The 13,097-nt window shown below is 36.7% G+C and overlaps 1 non-coding gene across 1 annotated transcript; it reads left to right on the top strand.

Moving 5' to 3' along the window:
- The first annotated feature begins 7,771 nt into the window (after positions 1 to 7,771).
- LOC121211557 (small nucleolar RNA R71) lies at positions 7,772 to 7,878 on the top strand. The gene has a single exon (XR_005906781.1). It is a non-coding gene; the product is annotated as a small nucleolar RNA R71 (small nucleolar RNA).
- The last annotated feature ends 5,219 nt before the right edge of the window (positions 7,879 to 13,097 follow it).

Below are 13,097 nucleotides of genomic sequence, written 5' to 3'. Positions count from 1 at the left end.
TAGTCACTTACTTATTTATAATTTGAGCTACAGAGCTCCAAATTAAGATCCATAAATTTCCCCTAAAACTAGACTCACATATCTTTCCACCATAAAATTTTCATAATTTTTGGTTTAGCCAATTAGTACAGTTTATTCATTAAATTTCTCATGTTTCACATTCTGACAGTTCTGACCTCTCTTCACTAAAAATTAATTATGTCATAGTACAGAACTCAGATAATGTTCTTGTTGATTTATCTTGAAAATAGACTCATTAGGGATTTTAAAAATATAAGTTTAAGCCTCTAATTATTTTTATCCAAATTTTTGTGAGTTTCCAAAGTCAGAACAGGGGATCACGTAATCATTCTGAACCAGTCTTACAAAAACATAAATATCTCAAAATATAGAACTCCTTTTCTTTATATGTTTCTTTAATATTCACTCTTTCACACTTTGTTTGTATTAACCTCATTTTAATATACATATCACAAATCATTTTCACCACATTTCATGCATCACAAGTATAGTCCCATGATCACAAGGTCACCATAAAATCATCCTCATGTATAACTTACTTGTTTATAACCTTACCACATCCTGGCCACTTAATGAACACATCATTCACATAACCAAGTTCCTGCACTTATTCATCACAAAACTCATAAAGCAATACATAGAGAGTCTCCCGTTGAACACTTCGGATCAATCCTTGATACTTGGTGGTTTCAGCACATAGCTCCACCCATCATATAGTTTGGCTCTCTTGTACACATGGTGAACACTCAGTACCACCCATGTGACCTAGCCAATTTATCTCGTAGCTCTCTTGTCTACATGGTGTCCTTCACCTGGAACCACGCATGCGACCTAGCTACATATATCCCGTAGCTCTCTTGTCTACATGGTGTACACATAGTATCACCCATGCGACCTATCTACATCATAATGTCTTGTAGCTCTCTTGTACACATATGTGCACTCAGCACCATACATGTGACCTAGCTACATACTACCTGTATCATCCAATCTTTTCGAAGGTTCAACCGGGATTTCTCTCTCTTTTCCAACAATTTCACCAATCAAGTAATTATACACAAACATATTTCCAATATTATTATAAAATATCATAATACAAGTAATATTGATGTATTACTTACATATAAACTTAATCTCATTTAATATCAAGGCAAAACATTAAATTACACATTGCCTTATTAAAAATCATATGAACTTACAATTTCTCATAATATCCATAATCATAGAAATCACATTTATGTATGATAATTCAATGCACTTCATGTACCATAGACATATTTTTAAATCAATTCATAAACTTGGCACCATAATCATTTGATTTAACATAATTCAATTAATTCACTAAATTTAACTTTCAAATATAAATTACAGCATTATTGTTGTATTATTATCATACCAACTTACATACTTTCAACACCACGGAAATTATAATAAATATATCAATTTTACATTGAAACATGCATAAATTAATGCTTATTATGCATATGAACTTACCTTGATACTAAAATGACCATTTTACCAACTTCCCAACTTTCGATTTTTCTCTAATTCTAGGTTCAAATCTCATTTTTCGGGATCTAAAACATCATATTTTACTTATTTAATTAATGTACTATTCAAAACATTCCTCAACTCAAACTTTTGAAAAATTACAATTTTGCCCCTAAACTTTTGCATATTTAGACTTTTGCCCCTAGGCTCGGGAATTAAACGTCTTCCCTTCTTCTTATGTTTGATGACATGCTGATCACTTTTCTCTTCTATGGCAACATCAAATTCTCACTCTAACATATACTTATGACTATTAGGTATTTTTACCGATTAAGTCCTTTTACTCGTTTTCACTCAAAACCGAGTAGCACAAGTTGTCTAACATAATTTAAAACCTCATATTCTATCATAAAACATCAAAATAAACACATTTCACCTATTGGTATTTTTCCAAATATGAACCCTAGCTTAAATTATTGCTAGAATAAGCTTAATCAAATTACCGGGATTCCAAAAACGTAAAGAACTTGAAAAACGGGGTTAGAACGGACTTACTATTGAGCTTGGAAAGCTTGAAAACCCTAGCCACGGCTTTCCCCATGCTAATTTCGGCCTCCATGGAAAAGATGAGTCAATTTTGGCTTTATTTTCCCTTTTTATTTCTTTTAATTACCAAATGACCAAAATGCCCTTCCTTACTAAACTTTCAAAAATTCCATCCATGTCCAATTTTTGTCCATCACTTAGAAATTGGTCAAATTTCTATTTAATACCTCTTAATTAATATTTCAAAGCAATTTCATACTAGAACCTTCTAGAATGCAACTTATTCAATTTAGACCCTAACTTCAAATTGAGCACTTTATGCATAGAATTTCTTCACGAAATTTTCACACAATCATGCAATCTTATCATAGACCTCAAAATAATCATGAAATAATTATTTCTCTCTCAAATTTTGTGGTCCCGAAACCTCTGTTCCAACTAGACCCAATTTTGGCCTATTACAAACCATCCTAGTGACATGTCACTTGTACCCTAATCTATTCCCAAGGTTCAGACGGGATTCTTTTCAATTACACATTTTGATCACCTTCTTCAAAATGTAGAAACCGATGCTTGCTAACATCTCATACTTATCAAGTTGTTCACATAATTTGCATATCACCAAATAATAATTCACAAAACATCATATTTCATGATAATAAGTACCATGTCATATAAATAACATTAAATCACTTAAAATAAAAATTATGTTACCTTATTTACACATTAACTTACCTCGATACAAAATATTAGCAATCGAGCCTATTCCTCGTAAACTTTGTTTTTCCCTCGATTGCGACTTGAATCTCGTTTCTCTTGATCTATAATACCAAATTAATTTATTTAATACATTCATTCATCAAAACAGCCCCTAATACGAACTTTCGTAAAACTACCATTTTGCCCCTAAACTTTCACATATTTGCACTTTTGCCCCAAGGCTCGTAAATTAAACCTCATCCTATTTTCTTATGTTTTATGACATGCTGATCATTTTTCCCTTCTATAGCAACATCAAATTCACACTCTAACATGTACTTATGAATATTAGGTATTTTTACCGATTAAGCCCTTTTACTCGTTTTCACTTAAAACCGAGTAACACAAGTTGTCTAGCATAATTTAAAACCTCATATTCTATTATAAAACACCAAAATACACAAATTTCACCTATGGGTATTTTTCCAAATATGAACCCTAGGTTGAATTATTGCTAGCATAAGCTAAATCGAGCTACCGAGATTTCAAAAACATAAAAATCATTAAAAACGGGCATAGAAATAACTTACAATCAAGGCTTAAAAGTGTTGAAACCCTAGCTATGGTGGAGAGTAAAATTTGGCAGCAAATTATGGAGAAGATGATCATTTTTGTGTTATTTTCCCATTTTATTTCAATTAATATCTAAATGACCAAAATGCCCTTCCTTACTAAACTTTCAAAAATTCCATCCATGTCCAATTTTTGTCCATAAACTTAGAAATTGGTCAAATTGCTATTTAAGACCTCCTCATTAATATTCCAAAGCAATTTCATACTAAAAACTTCTAGAATGCAAGTTTTGCAAATTATTCGATTTAGTCCCTAATTTCAACTTAAGCACTTTATGCATAGAATTTCATCAGGAAATTTTCACACAATCATGCAATCATATCATAAACCTAAAAATAATTATAAAATAATTATTTCTATCTCAGATTTGTGGTCATAAAACCACTATTCCGATTAGGCCCTAATTCGGGATATTACATACTGAGCATGCTCGAGATGCCTTGTGGAGACATCTGGATGATGAGAGTGAGGGATGATTCTTGAGATGCGGTGTTGAGGAGCCCGAACTGTTGTGCCAGCCTAGTCTCGTAGGGGCCAATGGAGATGACCCCCTTTCGATGCCGCTCTGTCTAGAGCTGAATCGCAAGGGCGATGAAATAGGCAAGGTCGATGACGTGTCCTTGCGACATGCACCATAAGAAGTAGACGTCATGGGTGTTGACAACTCCAGTGCTCTATCACCTCCCTGTAATCGTGTAAGTACCTCAAGGATGGTGGGAGAACTAATGCCTTGGAGCGGCTAGGATTGTACGAGGCCGTGCTAGGGGACAAAGTGTGCCAGCACTTCGAGGGAGAGAAATGTATGTGGCGACTGAGAGCATGTAGTTCATTCTCCTCTCGAAACTCCTCCGTATATAGGCCTACAGTAGCACCGAACTCTAGGATGCTTAGCTGGTGGATTAATCCACCTAGACGAAACTGGACCGTGCCAGGATCATCATACCTTGTCATTACGGTCTAGAGATGGAACGTTGAGCATAGTTCCATCGTGAGCTCGAGGTATGTTGGCTCGATAATCCCGAAGAATAGATCCCAATGGTGGGTGGTTAGGAGAGCCCTAATCGCGTCGGCCATCTGGACTTGTTCTACGGTAGCCTAGTCGATGCAGCGGCCCGCAATTAAGGGTCGGGCCTGAAGTATTTAGAATAGTTCTTACTAGGGCCCTCGGGGAAACTGTAGGAGAGGGTGACGGATTTCTGCGGTTAGGCCCGTAGAAGTGGACGTTCCCTTCCTCTTCTTCGAAGCAAGCACGACGGTTTTCTTTCCTCTTGACGATGACATGGTACCTGCGATTAGAATCATCAAGTCATCTTGATGAGTGGTCGAAGTAAAAGGAATACAATTTCCAACTAAAAAACAGACCTTCAGCCACAACTAAACATAATTAATATAATAATTTCGTGACTTTGTCATTGTATGTAGTAATGGCATGTGTAAAAGAATGAAGCTTTTTTTAACAATATGAAATGTATAAGAAATAATTGAACAATGCAAATTACATGAGAGATATTAGCATGGGAATGAGAATGAGAATGATAAAATCATGGGTATGAAGTTTCTTAATCACTTGATTTAACATGCAATGTATAATAACTAACTAAAAATGCAAACTAAATGATAAAGTAATGAACAGAAATGGAAGATAGTTCAAAAGAAATGGAAATTATTGTAATAATAAGCATTAGTAATAAGTAAAATAGAAGGGTAAAGAGTAAAAAACGCTAAGGCAGAGAGATTGGGCGTCAAAAATGAAGTTGAAAGCGGTGCACGGGCTTGGCAGAGGGCCGTGTGGAGTTGCAGTGGCTAGGGTTAGGGTTTTTGAATGGGGAAGAAAGTGAATAGTGCAGGTTATTTATAGATTTTGGGGCACACGGCATGGCACACACCCGTGTCCCCCAAATTCAGTCCAAGTGATTCGCGAATTTCAAATTTGAGCGCGTCTGACATTTAGTTCACGCTCGTGTTCCTCGGGCATGTGGGTTGACACGGCCGTGTCGCACGGCTATCTAGCTTCGTTTGCTTCTCCCACGCCCGTGTGTTCAAGCTCCACGCCCGTGTTACTTTAACAGGTTTGACCACAGGTGTTAGACACGGGCATGTCGTACGCCCGTGCTAGTTTCTCAGTTTCAACCACGGGTCTTCCACACGGGCATGTCACACGCTCCTGTTGTTTTGGCAGGCTCGACCACGGCCATGTCGCACGGTCGTGGCATTTTATCATAGCCCGTGTTGGGGAAATCTTTTTACCTATTTTCACAGGGCCTTAAGCACGCCCCTGTGCTTGGCCGTGTCTCTGTGGAAACACCTATATTCAAGATCTCTATTAGTAGGTTAGGAGTTAAATACCAAAATTTAAATAAATTAATAATGTTAGTACTCGGGTTGCCTCCTGAGAAGTGCTTATTTATAGTCTAAGCTCGACTTACCTCTTCAGTGAATGGTCACGGTGGATTAAGGAGTTTATACTCCTCATTCCTGCTATCAATCTCATCAAAATAAGGTTTTAATCGGGTGTTGTTTACCTTAAAAGTGCCAAACTTGGGATGAATCACCTCCACCGTACCGAATGCAAAAATACTGAGTACCGTAAGAAGGATTTCCTCATTCGGTGTGGTAGTGACAATGTAGGGATCTGCGACATCTAATAAGACCTTATCACCAACCTTAAGTAGATTTGGGGAGGTATCAAACTCATTCTGGCGTAATTTTGGTTTATCGTGTGTTCTCGATTTATGTGCTCACCATTCGTCTAGCTCTTCTATCCGTAGCCTTCGTTCTTCATGAATGTGTCCTATATCATTTCTGGAACATGGCTCGTGAACTTCTTTGAAGCTCAATTTCTGCAAAGTCATATTGTCAGTTTTAGTAGATTAGTGTGGACCATTACCTTCAATGTTCGATGTGATACCAGAATTACGAGCTTGAAGGGTGATCGTTTCGTCTCCCACACGAAGTGTAAGCTCACCTGTGCCAACATCAATAATTGTTTTAGTAGTTGCTAAAAAGGGCCTCCCTAAAATCAAAGGGGTGTTACTATCCTCCTCTATGTCTAGAACAACGAAATCATCGGGAAATATGAACTTATCTACTTTCACTAGTACATCTTCAATAATACCCCTAGGAAATCTTATAGTTTTATCTGCCAATTGAATGCTCATCCTAGTTTGTTTAGGTTCCCCAAGACCTAGTTGCTTAAACATTTTGTAAGGCATGATGTTAATACTTGCCCCTAAATCATCTAATGCATGACTTATATCTAAACTACCAATTAAGCAAGGAATTGTAAAACTCCCTAGATCTTTCAATTTGTGGGGTAGCTTATTCTGTAGAATAGCTGAGCAGACTCTTCGTCCAACTTCCGCTTATTTACTAAAAGCCCTTTTAAAAATTTCTTTGCATTTGGCATCTGCGTCAAAGCTTCAATAAACGGTAAGTTAATATGTAATTTTTTCAAAAGTTTGAGGAATTTACCGAATTCTTCGTCTGAGCGGTCTTTCCTTATCATGTTAGGGTATGGGACACGAGGTCTATATTCTTCATTAATTGTTTTGTTATGACTTACCTCACTTTTACCTTTGCTCACCACAGTTTCTTGCATCAATTCTGGCTCAGGCGCAATGAATCCTTCCTTATCTTGAGTACTAATTGTGTTGAGGTGTTCCCTTGGATTAGGTTTAGTTTACTTCGTAAGCTACCTTGTGGCCATCCAGAGATTAGTTTGGATAGCTGGCCTATCTGAGTTTCGATCCCTTGGATCGATACTTGCTAATTCTTAAGTGTTGTCTCGGTATTTTGGAAATGGGTTTCTAATACCGAGATTTATTTAGAGAGCATCTCTTCAAGGTTTGGTTTCTTCTCTTGTTGATAAGGTGGCTGTTGAAAACCCTGAGGATTTTGTGGCTTTTGATTCCCTTGACCACCTCAAGAGAAATTTGGGTGGCTCCTCCAACCTACATTATAAGTATTACTGTATGGGTTATTCTGAGATCAAAAGTTATTGTTATCCATATAGTTGACTTGTTCCTCTTCGGTTGTAGGATTGAAGGATTGATATTCTGTATGCACACCTCCTCCACTTGAGTCACACCTCATTACTGGATGTACCTGCGTAGAACCAAGTAAACCATCAATCTTTTTATTGAGAAGTTCTACCTGATTTGACAGCATAGTAACTGAGTCGACGTTATAAACGTCGGATATTTTTGTTGGCTTAGTCCTCATGACTTGCCACTGATAGTTATTCAGTGACATTTCTTCAATGAATTCATAAGCCTCTTCAGGTGTTTTGCTGTTGATGGTTTCTCCAGCAGCTGCGTCAATCATCTGTCTTATTCAGGGATTCACACCATTGTAAAACATTTGAACTTGCAGCCATAGAGGTAACCCATGGTGAGGGCACCTTCGCAATAGATCCTTGTATCTCTCCCATGCATCGTAAAGTGTTTCTAAGTCCATCTGCACAAAAGAAAAGATATCATTACGTAACTTAGCCGTTTTAGCCGGTGGAAAATATTTTAGTAGAAATTTTTTGGTCATTTGTTCCCAAGTAGTGATGGACCCTCGTGGTAACGAGTTCAACCACTATTTAGCTTTGTTTCTCAGTGAAAAAGGGAATAACTGAAGGCGAATGGCATCATCAGAAACACCATTAATTTTGAAAGTGTCGCAAAACTCCAAAAAATTCGCCAAGTGAGTGTTGGGATCCTCATCCTGCAAACCATCAAACTGAACAAACTGCTGTATCATCTGAATTGTGTTAGGTTTCAGTTCAAAATTATTCGCAGCAATAGTAGGTCTAACTATAATTGACTCAGTTCCTATTAAAGAAGGTTTAGCATAGTCATACATAGTACATGGAGCAGGATTTCGATTAGCCGCAATTACAGGAGGTAGATGATTGCCTTGGTTTTCAGCCATCTCTTCGGTTGGGGGTTGAGTATCGTCTTCTTGCCCGTTCTCCGTGTATCTTAAGCTTTACCTTATTTCTATTTGGTTTCTACGAACTGTGCGATCAATTTCTTCGTCAAAAAGTAATGGTCCCGACGGGTTTCTTCTAGTCATAAACTATGAAAACCTGCCAAGAGAAGGAAAAAGGAAGTTAATTAGTAATAACAATTAAATTAAATTAAATTGCAAGAAAAATAAATTTCTAAAGTAATAAAAATTGAGTGTTCCTAATATTTTAGTTCCCCGGCAACGGCGCCAAAAACTTGATCGCGAGGTTTCGTGATAGGTTTTAAAAATTTATAATTAATCGTTCTTGAAACTAACTATTATCGCGATTTAGGCAAGTGTACCTATCGAACAGTAGTATAGTTTTAGCATTACCGGATTGTCGAACCCAGAGGAACTAAAAGTACTAGTAATGACTGTCTTTTTTTTATCTAGCCTAAGAATAATGGGGTTTTGTTTTAATTAACTAATTATCTAAACGAAGAACACACAAAGAAAAGAATTGGGGAATTGCTTTTGGGAAAAATCGATTGACTTAAGACTTACCTAAGGAAAAATCCACCTAGACTTTACTTGTTATTCTGGCTCCGAATCGGATGATTTATTCATTCAACTTGTTCCGTAGAGATCCCTAAGTTATGTTATTATCCCTATTCAAGACAAATAACGTCTAATCCCTAGATTGAATAACCGAGACTTTTCTCTAATTAACACTCTAGGGTTGCATTAATTCGATCTATGGATCCCCTTATTAGGTTTCACCCTAATCCGGAAAAATCTTGTCATCCTATTTCCAGGCGCGCAATCAACTCCGCTTAATTATGACAAAAGTACTCTTAAATAGGGTCTATTCCTCCTCTGAATAAGAGCATGTCTTGAATCAGTATCCTGGGATATCAAAACAAGAATTAAGATCACATAATTAAGAACAAGTTAAATATTTATCATACGATTCAGAAAATAATAACAAGATTTGTCTTAGGTTTTATTCCCCTTAGGCATTTAGGGGTTTTAGTTCATAACTAAATAAGAAAACATCTCAGAAGAATAAAGAATACAAAACATAAAGAAAACCCAAAACTCCTGAAGGGAAATTGAGGAGAGATCTTCAGTCTTGATGATGAATCCGGCTTCTGATATGGATCAATTGGCTTCCTTGGAGTAATTCCTTACCCCCTATTCTCTGTCTCCCCTTTTCTCCTCTTTTAGGGTGTATTTATAGGCTTTGGAATGCCTAGAAGCCCTCAAAAGTGGCCTTTTCTGAATTGGACTTAACTTGGGCTTGGCAAGGACACGCCCATGTGACACGCCCGTGTGCGATTACTTCAGGCCGTGTTCGAGCCTATTAGAATGGCATGGGCGTGTGCTATACCCGTGTGAGTCGTGCTCCAATTCTTCCAGATTGACACGGCCGTGTGGTCTGCTCATGTGAGGAGGTCCAGGCCGTGTTGATTTTGTACTTTGGCCCATTTCCTTTGTTTTTGGCCTGTTTCTCGTTCCTTTCGCTCTCCTATGCTCTCCTAAGTATAAAACATAAAATAAAGCATTAGGAGCATCGAATTCACCAATTCTAATGAGAAATCATCCATAAAATGCATTAAACATGGGGTAAAAATATGTATAATATACGGTTTATCAAATACCCCCACACTTAAGCATTTCCTTGTCCTTAAGCAAAATTCTCAACTCATAATCAAAATAAATTCTTCTCAGCTTATAATTTCTATCGATAATATCTCACATTAATCCATAAGTAATCATACAGTGAGAATTTAACTAAAAGAACACAAAAGTTTCAAACATTCCAAGTTGAGTATTTGTCATGCAAACTTAGGTGCTTCCCTTCATCTAAGTAATTACCTTTGATTCAGAATATCACAGAGTTTCACATCCTCACTAAAGGTTTATCAACTTCATCTCATCGATTTTTATACATGCTAAGTTGTCCCTTTTATATTAAGGATTTCCATGACTTGTAACTCAATTAAGATTGGCTCGTTATCTTAACTCATTGCAAGAATTGTGGCCTAACCACCCCATTTGATTCGGTCATGATACTTATGACTAATTGTAATACACCATATATAATCATCACAAGAACATTGGAACATAACATGCACAATTTGGTAGGTCATAACCTACACCAACATGAGCTAATTTCCATGGCCATATACAAGTGAATATGTATACTTTTATAAGCCTTCATATTGGCTAATCAAATGACACATATAACAAAATAACAAAAGGCCTATACATGCCATTGAACAAAATAAAAGTATCTATATACTAAAGATAGACAAGATGATAGTGTGTTGACTCTCCAACTGTCTCCCAATCTTCACGAGTCCATAAGCTCCGTAAGATAGGGAAAAGAGAGGGGTAAGCATTTACATGCTTAGTAAGCCCGAATAACTGGAAAGTAAACTTACCGAATAATTAGCATGAATCTATTAGGCAATAAAACCAAAAAGCATGAAATAGTTTCCCTATCACATGCACTCAATCAACAAGTTAGTCTCATAACAATGCACCATGTAATTTGTCTTCGATGAGCTCATCTTTCAACATTTTCATTTTTATATCTCATGTTAATCCTGTTGAGTTTCTCAAAAGTCTTGATGGATTATCCATTTATCGTCAAGTCGTAAGAGCGATCATCTCAAGTATGCACTCCCGCGAACCTTACATCATACGGCGGGATTACCAGTCTAGGCTAAATCCCTCGCAATGTAAATTCATAGGGTGATGTCGAGATTACCAGTCTAGGCTAAATTCCTTGCAGCAACAAACACCCATAATGAGCTCGGATCTAAATTACTAGTCCAGGCTAAATTCAGACCCTAGTCGGATTACCCGTCCAGCCTATATCCACAATGTACACATATTCTTTGGGAGGTTCGATCACTCAAGGAACACCTGCCCAGGCTAGATCCTTCTTATATTTGAGATCAATGGATTACCCGTCCGGCTAAATCCTTTTCTGCAACACATGCTGAATCTCAAGTCATGTAAGCCATGGTTTATCCATCGAATTTCCCTTTTTGACTTCAACCGGGACATTTATTATCATTTCATTATTATTAACATACTTCATGGATTTTCATGCCATCATTATAACCAATTATCATACATCCATAACACATGTAAGTAGCCATATTAATAGTTTACTTAAAGCTATTCGAACTTACCTGGTATCTATTTCGATTTTCTGTATCGGTTATTTCGAAACCTTTCGTTTTCCTTGATCGACCTCCAGAATTTGTTCCTCGGGGCCTATAACAATAAAAAAGAATCATTAATACCTCACATTATTCTTTTCGAGTCTAAATTTCACCCCCAGACAAAATGACTATTTTGCCCTTAACCTTTCAAATTTTTACAATTTAATCCCAGGCTCGTATAATGAAATGCATGCAATTTCCACCTTACCCAAGCCTAGCCAAATGTTTTTCCCTCTTATGGCAGCCAACATCTTTCCATTATTTCACATTTCTACCACATATTTTACACCTTTTGCAAAAAGGTCCATTTAGGGGGTTTTCATGAAAATCACCTAAGAAAAGATGTTTAACACACATCCAACTTTCATATTCCTCCATAAAACATCAAAGAATGAACATGTCACACATGGGTCACTTTGCAAACATGAACCCTAACTTAAAATATGGGTAGAAATGGAGAGAGTAAGCTACCAGGATTTCAAAAATACAAAGAACATTAAAAATGGGGCCTTGAAGCACTTACTTTTGAGCTTGAAAATGTTGAAAACCTAGCTATGGAGGGATTGAGAATTTTGGCTGGATGAGGGAGAAGAATGGCTGGTTTTTTCCTTCATTTTCCCATTTTATTTCATTAATTAGCCAAATGACAAAAATGCCCTTAACCCCTTTTTTTCAAATTTCATCCATACATGCCCATTTTTGTCCAAAAACTTAGAAATTGGGAAATTTCTCTTTAAGACCTTCTAATTAATAATCTAAATCAATTTCATACAAATTTCTTCTAGAATCCAGGTTTTACAATTTATTCGATTTGGTCCTTATTTTCCAATTGGACACCTTACTCATAAAATTTCTTCATGAAACTTTCACACATGCATATTATCATAATCTAGACCTCATAATAATCACAAAATAAACATTTCAATGTCATATCTATAGCCCGAAACCACTGTTCTGACTAGGCCCTATTTTGGGATGTTACACATTGCATGATCATCTATGCATATTGATATACTTGATGAAAAAAGAATATCCTGGTTGAATAAAAATGGATATCCGATGGATAAATCATTTTTTACATGACATGATATCCTACATGTGTTGCACAAAAGGATTTAGCCCGGACGGGTAATCCATTGATCTCAATATAGAAAGGATCTAACCCGACCGGGTGTTACTCAAGTGATCGAGCCTCCTAAAGAATATGGGGGCATGATGGATTTAGGCCAGATGGGTAATCTGATTAAGGACTAAATTTAGCCTGGACTGGTAATTCAGATCCGAACTTATGAGAGTGTATGTCGTTGTAAGGGATTTAATGTAACAGCCCGATTTTGGGCCTAGTCAAAACAGTGGTTTCGGAACCACTATTCTGATGCCAGAGAAAATTATTTTGATGTTATTTTATGTGATATAGCATGTTTATAAAGTTTCATGAAAATTTTGGTATATTAATTTTAGCGATTTCTAGTCCAGTTTTGAAAAAGGACTAAATCACGTAAAAGGTAAAAGTTGGGTTTCGATCCCTAAAGG

Source organism: Gossypium hirsutum, chromosome A12 (genome assembly GCF_007990345.1).
Source record: "Gossypium hirsutum isolate 1008001.06 chromosome A12, Gossypium_hirsutum_v2.1, whole genome shotgun sequence".
Taxonomy (NCBI): Eukaryota; Viridiplantae; Streptophyta; class Magnoliopsida; order Malvales; family Malvaceae; genus Gossypium; species Gossypium hirsutum.
This window is presented reverse-complemented; position numbering and strand designations above follow the sequence as displayed.